This window comes from Malania oleifera, chromosome 3, assembly GCF_029873635.1.
Source record: "Malania oleifera isolate guangnan ecotype guangnan chromosome 3, ASM2987363v1, whole genome shotgun sequence".
Lineage (NCBI taxonomy): Eukaryota > Viridiplantae > Streptophyta > Magnoliopsida > Santalales > Ximeniaceae > Malania > Malania oleifera.
In genome coordinates this window covers 84,802,380-84,818,311 of record NC_080419.1, presented here as the reverse complement: position 1 = coordinate 84,818,311, position 15,932 = coordinate 84,802,380, and positions in this window count along the sequence as shown.

The window sequence follows — 15,932 nt, the reverse complement described above, 5'->3', positions numbered from 1 at the left end:
TGCCTAGAAACACTCATATTTTACAAGCAAAGAATATTAGTATAGTGATTGTGCTTTCGTGTAAAGTAGATATGTACCCATATATACTCAGTCACATATACCACAAAATGATTTAATATGTAAGCTTAATGTGGTGCAATATATCAACTCTCAAATATGTTTTCTACCAGTGTAATCAGTGCGTGAGAGTGCAAACCAGTATGTTCTTTGTTTCACAAGATATTCAACCAATGTGCTTAAACAAAGATATCAATCAAGTCTCAAATATACCAATCAGCAGGATGTCTCAATCATGTAAATATCAAATAATGTGTATGCTTGGTTTGCAAAAGATATTTAATTTTTGTATTCAGCAAATGATATGTAAGTCAATGAATATTGCAACAAAGATCAATATTACATAAACAAATATCTTTTCAAATGTATGTCAAGATAAATTACTTAAGATATTTGAAGATGTTTTGAAAGAGATTTTGCAATCCAAAAACAAATACAAACTTCCCAAGATATTGCAACGAATATGCAATACTCAGAAGTTTAATACAAGTCTTCTTAGGAGAGACTTATTAACAAAGTCCCCTAAGAACACTTAAGTTTGGCTCTCAAGAAAATTGTATCAACCAAACAAAACAAGGAGAGCAAACCTTTCCAAACAATCACTCTAAGAAACTTATGAAGAGTTTAGGCACTGGTGGAAGGTAAGTATGAGTGAATGGATGGTGAAAATGAGTACTGGAAATTTTGAGCTTGAGAGAGAATTTTTTAATCAAGTTTGCTAATCTTGTTTCTAATCATTCCAAATGAAGGGGTATATATACACTTCCCCTGATTTATAACCGTTAGGGACATGGTTGGAATTATTAGAAAAGATTTAATGATTTTTTAATTATTTTAAACCTGTTTTACCGAGTTAACCATGGTAAAAAAATAAGTCCAACCCTAGAACTCCGGTCAACCAGGACAAGTTCGGTCGACCCAAGTTAATGGGGTTCGGTTGATTGGGCCAAAAATGAATTGCCGGTTCGGTCAATCGAACATGTATGTTCAAGGGCGATTTTTCAAATTGGCAAGGTTCGGTCGACCAGGGTCATTTTGAACTATACTATCGGTCGACCATACCATTGGGCTCCCACATGTGAGAACTCGGTCGACCAGGTTGGTGCAATACAAAAAATGCTCGGTTGACCATGAAATCAATAAAGTTGACTCATGGAGGTTCGGTCGACCAGGGTCAAATGAACTTCATAAGCTCGGTTGACCGGGCTGTGGTCAACTTGTTGACCGAGACCGTGTTCGGTCAACCGGGGTCAGAATGAACTACAAAGTTCGGTTGACTGAAGGTGCACATTTTGTGCATTTCAGTCATGTTTCATGCAATAATCACCCTATTCAAGTGCCTAACACATACAAGTGAGTGTGTGAGTGTCCTAGGGTCATTCCTAGGTCCTCTTTTAGTTATGTTTGGGTTTGACCTTATGTATTAGACCATGCACGTGATGTGTGTCAGATTATTACAAACCAAAAGCCCTAATTACTATTACAGACCTTTCACATGAATGAAATATATTATAATATAAAATAATTGGGTCTTCAATCTTAACTTTCTCTATGTGCATCTTGATCTGTCAATTTAAGTTCCTGCACATAACCTCAAACACTCATTAGATATAATGAGTATTTGTCATTATCAAAATCGGGCGTGACCTATAAGGTCAACATGCCAAACCGTCGATGGTTTTGTCAAGCTCAGAAAAACCGTCAACGATTTTCCTGCGGACTGGCTTACTTAAGGGCTAAGCAAGGTATTTTTATTCATAACTTACATTTCCTCTCTCTCTCTCTAAAGTGACTTTTGGGACTCTCCCTCTACTCTCACTCTCTCATGGCTCTCTCTCTCCCATAGGCTCACCTGGAGCCCATGTTTACTCTTCGATCATCTCTCCCTTCTCTCTCGACTTGCCGGTTCATTTTTTGCGACGGGTTCAAAAACTAGGGTTTTTTCGTTTTTTGAACGAAATCAGTTTTTTTTTAGAAACAGGTAAGAGGATTAAGTTAAATAAGGTTTTTATCAAAATTAAACCGATTAAACTATGTTAAAAACTTGGTTTTACCTTACAAACTAAATATACTACGAGGTACTTCTTGGTTGTTTATTGGATTAGGTTCAAATACTAAAATCGTGTGGCACATGAATAATCTATATGGTTAATTTTATAACTGAATGTGAGTATGGTTGTGAAAATATATCGTAGAATGGTGATTTATACTGGTTGTGAAAATACAGGAACTGTTTGTGAAAATAACTACAATTGCTAGTGTAAAATACTGGGTGTTGATATGACGACTGCAGGCCGAGTTTTATTTGACGGCTAAGAGTCAGGTTTTATTGGATGGCTAAGAGCCGAGTTTTATTTGACAGCTGAGAGTCAGGCTTTATTTGAAAGCTGAGAGCCAGGTTTTTTTATGGATGAGAACCGAGTTTTATTTTATGGCTATATGTTGGGATTGTGAAATGGCCAGTTTTATATGAAATTAGATTTACACTACAGTTTTCATTACTTAAATTGCATTATATGGTTTAAGAAGCCTGAGGACTAGTTGTATTGTGAGCACGGTACCGTTGCTAGGGAATTATTTGGCTAGGTGCACCCACACTGTAGTGGAAGTGTAGGGGGGTTTCAACCGATTGACCTATATAGTGTTGTTGTACCTTCCCTGGGGTCTGGACTAGGAAGTGGTAAGGCAATCGGACCTACAATGGAGCTTGTGGCTGCCTATAGACGTGCTTGCAGATGGTTACTTTGAGTTAGTATGGGTTGATCACCCTGCTTAAGTCCAGCCTTCGGGTCGCACAACCCATCATGGGGGTTAATCATGTCGTTTAGTCCAAGGGAGTGTCTTGTATCCATATATGTTAATTTATGTAAATGGTATTATTTATGTATTGAATTGGTTTATACTGTGGAAATGAAGGGGTATTTTCAACTATGTAGGGTGAGTATAATGTATAAAAGTTATTTTTGGGTTAAATGGAGAATGTGATATTTTCTGTATACACTAAAACTCATGCTGGCCACACACTGATATTAACTTAATCCTTCTTAATGAGAGGTCTCTCACCTCAATGATCATTTGACTTTTCAGGAAATACCAGGGATCGTGCTTAGCAGGCTAGAGGGGCTGAGTCTAGTTTATTTAGCTTATATACGTGGTGTGTATGGACCAAGTTGGGTTCTGTATTTTATTATGGTTTGTAATATGTGAATTTGGAAACTTCTATGTATGATAGTAGTTTAGAACTCTGGTAATATATATTGAGGATGTTTTAGCTTATTTCCGCTGCTTTGATATGATGTTATGGTATCAGAAATACAGATGTTACTAAAGTAGCACCCCGAGTCCCACGTGGCAGGTCAGGGCATCATGGGTGGTATCAAAGCCTAGGTTTGCTAGGTTCTGTAGACTTTGATAGTTTATGATTACCAAAGTATAGGTTAAGATAAGATAAGGATAAGAGTGGGTAGGTTAGGTTAGATTTTGGTCTGGAAGCTTAGAGACGGAGATCCTTTGACGGTCTTCTGTATCTTTCCTAGAATGATGATTTCAGGAAAACCACAGTAAATCCATCGATGGTATCATTTTTGGGTTGAGAGACTAAAACTTGGAAACTTAATCTGGAATATTAGGTTGGGTGAGTATGTGTTTAGTCCTAGAGTTATGATTAGGGGCCGATTCTTTAATATGACTAAGCATATATGAGCAATGGAGGGTAGTATGGTTTGCAAGAGGTAAACCGTTGACGATTTATTGGGAGGAATATAAAATCATCTACAGTTTTCTTCAAAAGAGGTTTTCTGTAATTCAAGTTTTCTATCGACAGTTTTGGGACTCTCTATAAAAACCGTCGACGATTTTGTGGTAGGACTGTGTGAATGATTTGTTTTAACTAAGAACTTAAATGTTATATTAACTTCTTCATTCAATACCTACATCAACCATGATCAATGTGGAATTACTAAGTTGGTTTCTAGCCTATCTTTAGAATGGATTTTGGGGGAAAGGACATTGATGTCGGAGGGGATAATCACATGGAAACTTGCAGTGAGGAGGATATCGATGCCTCGGCAGTGCTGCAAGGTATAAGGCGGTAGGTTAGGAAAGATATCCAAAGGGACTCCAAAGAGCGGGATCATCCACCGGTTGATGGGGCTGCACATTTAAGTAGTTCACCCAGATGAGTCCACAGGCTTTTGCAGGAGGAGCAAACTTTATCGCAGCTGAAGATTGGGTTCAGGAGATAGAGGAAATACTAGGTGTGTTGTAGTGCACGAAGGAGTAGAAGGTCCAGTAAGCTACTTTTAAATTGGTGGGGGACGCTAAATGATGGTGGAGAGCGGTAAAACTTATAGAGGAACAGCGTCCAAGACCTACGGTTATTACATAGAGCCATTTTAGGGAGGTTTTCTTTTATAGGTACTTCCCCACTGCTACCTGGGAGACTAAGGTGGAGGAGTTCCTGAATCTGACTCAGGGGCACTTGATCATACAGTAGTATGCGGCCAATTTTGTGGAGCTATCTCGTTTCACCCCATACATGATCCCGGATGAGCCAAAGAAGGCCCAGAGGTTTAAGAGAGGTTTAAGGCAGGGAATACGCACACAGGTGGTGGTGTTGTTGGCTCAGAGTTTTTTTGAGTTGGTAGACAAGGCCATGGCAGTTAAGGCCAGTATTTAGGAGGGTGAGAGGGTAGCAGACCAGAAGAAGAGGCCCTTGCCTCAGGGATTTCAGACTAACACCAGCCAAGGTTCATGGAGGAGGCCTGGTAATTTCATGGGCCAGCGATAGGAGATGGGATATCAAGCCCATTATGGGGATTCATCGCATCCTACCTGTCCCAAATTCCATCAGAGGCATAGGGGCGAGTGTAGAGGTGGATCAGTTGGCTACTTCTGGTGCAATAGGATCGGATATATGGTGTAGGACTACCATGTTACATTGAGTAATGCACCCCCCCCCCATAGCATCAGTATCGGGGAGGTAACCAGGCACCATGAGGTGGTCACCATAGGGGCACCGCCCAGGTGCGGGTGTACATGCTTACGCTAGGAGATGCGAAGAATGCCGACGACATGGTAAGAGGTACTATTTCCATTTTTTTAAATAGTGTTGTTGTGTTGTTTAACTTAGGTGCGACGCACACTTTTGTATCTCGGGGATTGGTTAAATTGTGCGGGATAGAAACACAGTTGTCAAATGCCGAGTTAGGTGTGGTCACGCCAACAGGGTCAGTTGTTGTGTAGTAAGGTAATCAGGGACTACCCTATGGAGATTTAGGATGAATGTTGCCTGCTAGCTTAATTGTTTTTGACATGCATAGGTTCGACGTTATTTTTGGGATGGACTAGCTAGCATCCAGTTATGCAAGTATTGACAGCCATAGGAAGGAGGTAGTGTTTAGACCTCCTAGAGAGCAGGAGTTTAAATTTTTCGGGTTGTGCGTGCGCTCTGCACCACAGATTCTTTCAGCTAGTCAAATAAGGAGGCTACTTCTGGAAGGAGGCCAGGGGTACCTAGCATTTGTGAAAGAAGCATCGAATGAGGTTCTTAAACTAGAGGATATCCCAATGATAAGGGAGTTCTTGAATATTTTTTCAGAGGACTTACCAGGATTGCCTCCTAATCGCAAGTCATAGTTTTTTATTGAGTTAAATCCAGGGATAACACCAATTTCTAAAGCTCCATACAGAATGGCTCCTACTAAATTAAAGGAGCTAAAGGAGCAACTATAGGAACTTCTTGACAAGGGGTTTATTAGACTGAGCGTATCACCCTAAGGAGCGCCGATGTTGTTTGTAAAGAAGAAAGATAGGTCAATGAGGATGTGCATCAACTACAGGGAAATTAATAAAGTGACAGTGAAGAATAAGTACCCGTTACCCCGTATTGATGACCAGTTTGACCAGCTACAGGGCACACAGGTTTTCTCTAAGATCGATCTGCGATCCAGGTATCATCAAGTGAAGGTTAAATCAGAGGATATACCAAAGATGACTTTTCACTCAAGGTGTGGCCATTATGAATTTTTGGTTATGCCTTTTGGTTTTACCAATGCTCCTACGACATTCATGGATCTGATGAATAGGGTGTTCCACGAGTACTTAGATCAATTCATAGTTGTGTTTATCGAGGTCATTTTGGTCTATTCAAGGAGCCCTACATAGCATGAATCTTATTTGAGAATGGTACTTCAGGTACTTAGAGAAAAGAAGTTGTTTGCTAAATTTAAGAAATGCAAATTCTAGTTGGAACAAGTTGCATTTCTAAGACATGTAGTGTCCAGGGAGGGAATTTCAGTAGACTTAGGTAAAGTAGAGGCGATAGTTGATTGGGCAAGATCGAAGAATGTGCATGAGGTTATAAGTTTCTTGGATATGACAGGATACTATCTCTAGTTCGTAAAAGGATTTTCTAGACTATCAGGTCCTTTGACACGGCTTACGAGAAAGAACATGAAGTTTGAGTGGACTGGTGAGTGCAAGCAGAGCTTTCGGGAATTAAAACAGTGTCTAGTCAATGCCTCGGTATTGACCATTCCATTAGGAGATAATGGATTTGTGATCTGCAATGACGCATCTTAGAAAGGATTCGGGTGTGTATTAATGCAATAGGGAAAAGTCATTGCGTATCTTTCTCACCAACTCAAGGAGTACGAGAAGAACTATCCAACGCACAACTTGGAGTTGGTAGCAGTAGTTTATGTGTTAAGGATCTAGAGGCACTACCTATATGGTGAAAGGTGCGAGATCTTTACAGATTATAAGATTCTTAAGTACTTTTTCACCCAGAAGGAGTTAAATATGAGGTAGCGAAGATGGATTGATTTGATAAAGGACTACGACTGTACCATTAGTTACCACCCAGGAAAAGAAAATGTGGTAGGTGATGCTTCGAGCTGGAAATCAGTGGGTGTGTCAGTCTCAATAGTTGTAGCTCAGCATCAGATCAGGATGGACCTAGAGGGGTTGGGTGTGGAGCTAGTTGAAGGAAATCACTAGGAGTTCATGGCTAGCCTGGTTATCCAACTGAACTTGTAGGAAATAATTAAAGCCGCTTAGATGAGAGATGCGAAGTTGATAAAAATTGTGGAGAAAGTTAGGAGTAAGCACCAAACGGACTTCAATGTTTCTAATGATGGGGTTCTCAGATTTCACACCAGGTTGTGTGTACCTAACGACGTATGGATTAAAAGGACGATTCTAGAGAAGGCTCATTGCTCTCTCTGTACTGTTCATCTAGGAAGCACAAAGACATATATATAGATCTACGAGAATCCTTCTGGTGGAGTAACTTGAAAAGGGAGATTGTTAGATTTGTAGAACAGCGCCTGACATGTGAAGAGGTGAAAGAAGAGCACCAGAGGCCAGTGAGACCACTTCAACCACTTGATATTCCTATATGAAAGTGGGAACATATCTCTATAGACTTCATATCGGGGTTGCCTTTAGCGGTGCATAGATAGAATTCTATATGGGTAAGAGTGGATCGACTGATGAAGACTGCGCACTTTGTTCCAATCAGAGTCAATTATTCTATGAATAGGCTAGCAGAGCTTTCTATGTAGGAGATTGTACAACTTCATGGCATCCTGGTATCCATTATTTTAGATCGAGATCCACGGTTCACCTCTCAGCTCTAGAAGAGTTTGTAGGATGCCTTGGGATCTCAACTCACCTTCAGTATCGTGTTTCACCCACAAATGGATGGATAGTCTGAGAGGACCATTTGAACTCTAGAGGACATGTTGTAGGCATGTGTGCTGGATTTTGGGGATGGTTGGATTCGATATCTACCGCTAGTTGAGTTTGCGTATAATAACAATTATCAAGCCAGTATCGAGATGGCACCATATGAAGCTTTGTATGGTTGTCGGTGCCGATCTCCATTGTACTGAGATGAGGTAGGCGAGCGATAAATTTTGGGGTCAGAACTTGTTCAGCAGACTTCTAAGAAGGTCAAACTTATTAAGGAAAGGATTAGAACATCATAGAGTTGGCAGAAGAGCTATGCGGATACACGCTGGTGGGAGCTAGAGTTTGGGGTAGGTGATATGATATTCTTGAGGATTGCTCCGATGAAAGGGGTGATAAGGTTTGGGAAGAAATGCAAGTTGATTCCTAGGTACATTGGCTCATTCGAGATTCTGGAAAGGATTGGTCCAGTTGCCTATCGAGTAGCGTTACCCCCAGCTTTGTCTAGGGTTCATGATGTTTTTCGTGTGTTGGTGTTGAGTAAGGACGTATCAGATCCTTCACACGTAATAATTTATAAGCCTTTGGAGATTGGGGATACCTTGGCATATGCTGAGATACCATTTCAGATTTTAGATCAGAAAATAGAGGAATTGCGTACTAAGAACATACTGTTAGTGAAGGTGCAGTGGTGGAATCATGCAGTTGAGGAAGCTTCTGAGGAATTGGAAGAAGAAATACGACGAAAATATCCACAGCATTTCAGAGAAACTCAATGCTAGACAGATCAGTACGGCGGCACAGGTAAGTGTTGGTTTTGTATACAGGTTGATTAAGGTAGGTTTGTTTAGCTTTATCAGTTGTTTGCAATTTTAGTATATGGATGGTCTTTGGGAGAGTTTTGTATGGTATTATAATCTCCCGAGACATTGTGCATAACCATGGTATTCCTCCGCCATAAGTGATGGTATTTAATAAACTTGGGATGGGGCCGCTATGCTGGTTACTACCGACTCTTTTGAAGAGATGGATTGTGATTTAAGGATGTGATCAATAATAGTTAGCAAATTTTGAGGATGAAATTTTTATAAAGGGGGATATTGTAGAATCTCAAACTCAGAAAATAAATAAAAGAATAGAGAAATAAGGAGAAAAAAAATGAAGGAATTGGTTTGGCAGAACCAAAATCGTCAACGGTTTCACTGAGCTCAGGAAAAATCGTCGACGGTTTCAGTCAATTGAAGAGAGTCAACTGCCAAACCGTCAATAGTTTTTTCAAGCTCAGAAAAACCATCGACAGTTTTCCTGTGGACTGGCTTACTTAAAGGCTAAGCGAGGTATTTTTATTCATAAATTACATTTCCTCTCTCTCTTTAAAGTGACCTTTGGGACTCTCTACTCTCACTCTCTCATGGCTCTCTCTTTCCCATAGGCTCACCCGGAGCCCGTGTTTACTCTTCAATCATCTCTCCCTTCTCTTTAGGCTTGCCGATTCGTTTTTAGCATCGAGTTCAAAAACTAAAGTTTTCTATTTTCCAAATGAAATCAGTTTCTTTTTCAGAAACAGGTAAGGGTATTAAGTTAAGTCAAGTTTTTATCGAAATTGCACTGATTAAACTATGTTATATGTATGTATATATATGATTTAAGTGTAATTTCGAAATCCAACCGTTCAAAGAGGGGCTTTATAAATTATGGTTATATCTTATGGTATTTTGAATAAATTGAATGGTGAAAAGCTTGGTTTTACCTTACAAACTAAATATACTACGAGGTACTTCTTGGTTGTTTATTGGATTATGTTCAAATACTGAAATTGTGTGGCACATGAATAATCTATATGGCTGATTTTATAACCAAGTATGAGTACAATTGTGAAAATATATCGTAGAATGGTGATTTATACTGGTTGTGAAACTATGGGAACTATCTGTGAAAAATACTGGAATTGCTGGTGTAAAATACTGGGTGTTGATATGACGGCTATAGGCCGGGTTTTATTTGACGGCTGAGAGCTATGTTTTATTTAACGGCTAAAGGCTGGGTTTTATTTGACGACTGAGAGTCAGTTTTTATTTTACGACTGAGAGCTGGGTTTTATTTGACGGCTGAGAGCCAAGTTTTATTTGATGTCTAAGAACCATGTTTTATTTGATGGTTGTATGTCAAGATTGTGAAATGGTAGGTTTTATACGAAATGAGATATATACTACAGTTTTCATTACTTAAATTGCATGATATGGTTTAAGAACCCTGAGGACCAGTTGTATTGTGAGCACGGTACCATTGTTAGGGAATTATTTGGCCAGGTGCACCCACACTGTAGTGGAAGTGTAGGGGGGTTTCATCCGATTGACCTGCGTAGTGTTGTTGTACCTTCCTTGGGGTCCAGATCAGGAAGTGGTAAGTCAATCGGACCTGCAACGGAGCTTGCAGATGCTTGCAGACGTACTTATAGATGGTTACTTTGAGTTAGTTTGGGTTGATCACCCAGTCTAAGTCTAACCTTTAGGACACACAACCTGTCATGGGGTTTAATCATGTCGTTTAGTCCTAGGGAGTGTCTTTTACATATATAAGTTAATTTATGTAAATGGTGTTATTTATGTATTGAACTGGTTTATATTGTGAAAATGAAGGGGTATTTTCAACTGTATAAGATGAGTATAATGTATAAACGCTATTTTTAGGTTAAATGGAGAATGGGATATTTTCTGTATACACTAAAACTCATGCTGGCCACGCACTGATGTAAACTTAATCCATCTTACTGAGAGATGTCTCACCCCAATGATCATTTGAATTTTCAGGAAATACTAGGGATCATGCTTAGCAGGCTATAGGGGTTGAGTCTAGTTTATTTAGCTTATGTATGTGTTGTGTATGGACCAAGTTGGGTTTTTTATTTTATTATGGTTTGTAATATGTGAATTTGGAAACTTCTATGTATGATAGTAGTTTAGAACTCTGGTAATATTTATTGAGGATGTTTTAACTTATTTCCGCTGCTTTGATATGATGTTATGGTATCAGGTATACATATGTTACTAAAGTAGCACCCCTAGCCCAACGTGGCTGGTCGGGGCGTCACAAGTGATTTGTCATTATCAAAACAGGATTTGATTCAAAACGTTAACAACATCCCCCTTTTATGATGAAAAACACACGAGCAAAATGGGTTCAGCCTAAAAAGGCTCCCCCTTAGAATATGCATAATCTAAAGATTTACAGTGTAGTGCAGGTATATAAAAGAAAGAAGATATTTCAAATCAACATGCATTTAGTTTTAACAATAAAGCTCAGATATCAATTGTACCAATAGTGAATAACAAAAAGTCAAGAGAATGCAAGTTATATTTTGATTTTGCTCAAATCCTTCTCCCCCTTTTGTCATCAACAAAAAGGACTAAACTAAGCATAAAACATTTAAGCATTTAAAATCCCTTAGCTTGAGAAGCTCCCCCAATTTGACATAAAAACTAGGCAACGCAAGCTGTCTTATAACTGTTTTAAAAATTTTTGTCATTTTAAGCCAAAAAAAATGAAAAAAAAAAAAAAAAAAAAAAACACACACACAATATAACTGGCCATTTGAGTTTAAAATGACATGTTAAACATTGTCATACCAAAAATATCTACAAACCATTTCAATTCTGATATTACATAAGACCTGTAAAAGATTGGAGTTCAACACATAAAGCTTATGGTAACTAAGTGCAGGTTTGAACATAATTTTAGTCTAACTAGTTAGCATGTATTTCCATATTGAATCAACCATGCAATGCCCTTAAGATTTTAAAAATTCATGACAAATATTTGATTTTTATAAATATTACAAATAGCTCGTGTCATGAATGCCTTTAAGTATATAACATAATGTAAGAGAAAATATATATATATATATATATATATATATATATATAATATAAGTTTATTTCTTGCCAAAGAAAAATCATTTTAAAAATTATTACCCCTTTGAATATTATCATCAAGTACTGGGGACTTATGCTTGCTAAATAACTTTAACATAAGGTCAAGCAAGCTTAAGAATTTCTAGTAAACAATTAAGCATAAAACATTTCATATTTTAACCAGAAATAGTAACCATATAGATCCTAAATTTCATCAGACACTTTAATGCAAGATCATATGGTTAACTCTTATAAGAATTGTGGCTAACAATATAACTTCATTAAAAATTTTCGAAGAAAATCATTATGCTTTAAATAACCATGCCACTGAAAGCCTTTTAAAAGAAATCTAAGCTAAAGGATGGGTGAGCATAAACAAATAGGATTTTAATTTTAAAAAGCTCCCCCATTTAATTTGAGTACTAGCTTAGATGCATTTAAGTGCTGAAATGTGTCATCCAGTATAAACAACTAGTTTGAAACTATAAACTACTTTTATTGGATAATTATTAAGGCATTTTATCCAACAAGTAAAATCATTCTAGTCAATATAGTCAATCCTATGGAACATATATGCATCAGAAAACCATATTAAATCATTTTGTGTTCACAAAACTTAAGAACAATCCATATCAATTTATGAATCCATGAAGAACAAGATATGATGTTCATGGTTTTCATAAGAGCCTCAAGACTCAAGAAAAAATAATAATAATAATAATAAAAGACTGAAGCATATGAATTTATAAGATTGCTTAAATTTAAGCATGTTTCTCTACTAATGGAACTCAGCTCCCATGTATTTTCTCATGCATGCATTTTCAATCAAAGACAAAGTTCATTTATCAACTTATTCATCATACACTCATCCTTCATAAAAGTTTAGCGTGCAACAACCTAATCCACTATTAGCATGCATTCTGCATCAACCATGCCGATGGTATCAATCAATTCAGTATGACCAATAACAGTTCATGATACCATATATTAATCATCTATCAAAGAGATTTAATCATTTAGTACATTATGTATAGTAATTGCAATACTGTACTCACAAAAAGATACATAAGCATAAAAAATAAGATTGTGAGTGAATTTAGTATCATGAGATTAAAATGTTTAGGAGATAAAAATATTGAATTTACTGCTCCCTCACAGTTATGTAGACCACACATCATTATCATCATGATCTCATTTTTCATCTTTTCATTCTTCAAATTTTTAACCAATTACTCTAAATTTCAATAACTTAACTTTGGCTTTTAAATGATTAGGCTTGGAGGACCAAAAAATCTTAAACAATGTTTCTTCAGTGTCATAAGCCTATTCTACCTATTTTCTTATGAATCTCAACACGTGAGATGCTTAAGTTTGAATGACTTTCAATTTTAACTGGTTGTGCATAGGTTTCTTTGAACTTTGTATCTTCATATAGATTGAAACCTAGTACAACGATCTTAGCCAATCAACATCATTCAAAAGATCTAATTGATATGATTTATACTTGAGAACTTATGAAGGGAGTTTGGATAAATACTATTAAATAAAAATTCAATAAAGAGTTCAGAAGATTATTCAGAAGTGATTATGAGTGGACATAATTCAAGATATTTTCGTGCTAGTGAGTATGTCCTAACTGTTTAGGCAAATAGCATTTAGGAGTACATGAATTTTTTTGAATGTTGCTCTTTGGTGATTTCAACTTTTCCACTATTGGAAGGTACCCTATAAGTATGTTCTCAATTTTAAGCAAGGGTACGAATTTATGACAAGATAATTCTTTACCTGATATGATCAATGTTTGGTAAAGAGTTCTGGCAAAGGGAAGGACCTTTTATATATTTCCATTAGCCTAGAGATTTGCTAATTAAGCATAAAGGAAAATTTTGCATTGACTTAATGAAAGCTTTGATACCCTTTCAAGATACTTCTAATTTGATTGTAAATGGATTTTAGTAAGCACTGGAAGATTAAGAAATGATTATGATACTATGTGCTAACAACTGGGTTTGAGAAGGATTTCCAATAGAGTTTAATATCTGATTTTCTAGTGATGACTAAATTATCTAACACGGGGATATGATCAATCGATAAGGCTCTAAGATAAGTTAGGGTTAAATGATTCATAGTATAAGATAAATTCCCTAAAGCTCAATTATGTGTGATGGACAAAATATGCTTAACATAAGATTTTCATATTTATGCATAAGTCAAGCATTAAGAAATGTTTACCAAGTGCCTTTGTCTATTTGGAAGTGGATTTTCTCAAGCATGCTTCCGAGATATAATTCAAGATATGATGATTTATGTTACTCATCTCAGAAATATAAGGTTCCAGAAATCTTACTCAGTTAAGCCTTCAACCTTTACTTTGAACAAATCAGAGAAATGATATGAATTATGTGGAGACTAATGTCCCATTCAAGTGAGATTAACTCATTCCTTTTCAGTTCAAAGTTAGCATGCTATGGCCAATATTTTCATATTTTAACCAATCATTATAATATATATGCATCAAGTATTCAAATTGAATATATCTCTTGAATTTTCATATTGGCTTGATTCTCTAATGCTCTTAGTATAGAGAAGGTGTATACTAAGTTTTGATATTTTAGGCACAAACCTCTTCCCAAGCCTTTAGTCATCACAACCCCTTTTACTTAAATACTAATCCTAAGATCTAAGGAAGAATTGCTCTAAACATGTAACTCCTTTTGGAGACAATTCTTCCTTGGTTCCTAAGGGGTATGCTTTCTTGACAACCCATATCATTTTCTTATTTCCTTTGGCACCTCTAAATGGACAAGTGTATCTAATGTGCCATTTCTTTTCACAGTATAAGTAAGTTTTATAAGCATGTGAAAGATTTTGCTTATTGAACCTATTTTTAGTTGATGAGACATAACAATGACTATGGGATTTGTGGGATAATCCCGAATCCTTTTTGAAAAATCTATTTCTTTTAATTCCTAAGGATTTATTTAAATTATACTTTTCACTTTTAACCTTGGATATTGTTCTAGAATAATCTTCAATTTTTCTCTCCAAGCAAGTGATTTTCAAGACCTTCTTAATCCTTTTCTTTTCTAAGGTGGCATGATATTCTTTTAGATTTTTTAATTGTATTACCAACCTTTTATTTTCATTTTTCAAGATTGTATTCTTCTTAGACATCTTTTTTAGAATTTTATGCATTTTAAATAAAGTACTTTCTAGTTGTTTGTAGGGAGGCATGCTTTCATCATTAAATTCATCACATGATTCATCACAAGATTTATTACAATAACTATCACATGAATCATTGCATGCATCATTAACAAAATTATCGCTAAAGTCAATTGATGATTCAACACATGATTTATCGCAACATTCAACACAAGAATCATCAATAGAGGTAGAGTGGGAAGCATAAACTTCTTCATCGATTAAAGTTATTAGCACATGATTTACCACTTCTTGATCATTTGAGCTTGAATCTTTCGAAGTGGTGACCTCCTTCTCTTTTGGTCCTCCATATCTCTATTCTAGCTCTTCCCATATTTCCTTTGCTCCAGAACAAGTCATGATCTCATGAAAAACATCAGTGTCTAAACCACAGCACAACACGCTCATGGCACAAGAATTTATTTGCAGTAGGCAAGTATCAAGCTCACTCATCTCATTTTCTAACTTGTGAATTTCACTATTATTAATATTTTTTATTGGCACAAAATTCCCTTTAACAATCACTTTCCAAGTCCTCCAGTCCATTGATTTTATAAATTTGCTCATTTTTAGTTTCTAAACGATAAAATTTTCACCGCAAAAAGTTAGAGGCATGGTATGGATTTGTCCCTCACAAAACAAGGAAACACCTACATGAGTCAATGCAATCTTTATACAAAAAGCGGTTAAGATTATTGCAACTAGGCTCTGATACCAAATGTGATTTATGGTGTATTCCCAAGACGGGGGTGAATTGTGGATATTTAAAAAATTCTAGGTCAAGTATTCTCCTAATTTTAAAATCACAACCAATAATTCAAACTTTATGATTTTTTAATACAAACTCAAATCCCACAAATATTATAATATGCAAATATTTAAAACGAGATAACAATCTCAGTATTTCTCAATCAATCACAACAGTGTATTCAAACGCATATACAGTAATTGCAATAGAAGAATATGAACATACAAATACGGAAAAGTAAAGAGTGTAGGGAAAGAGAATGCAAACACAAGTTTTTACGAGGTTCGGCTATCCCCGCCTACGTCCTCCCCTCAAGCAAA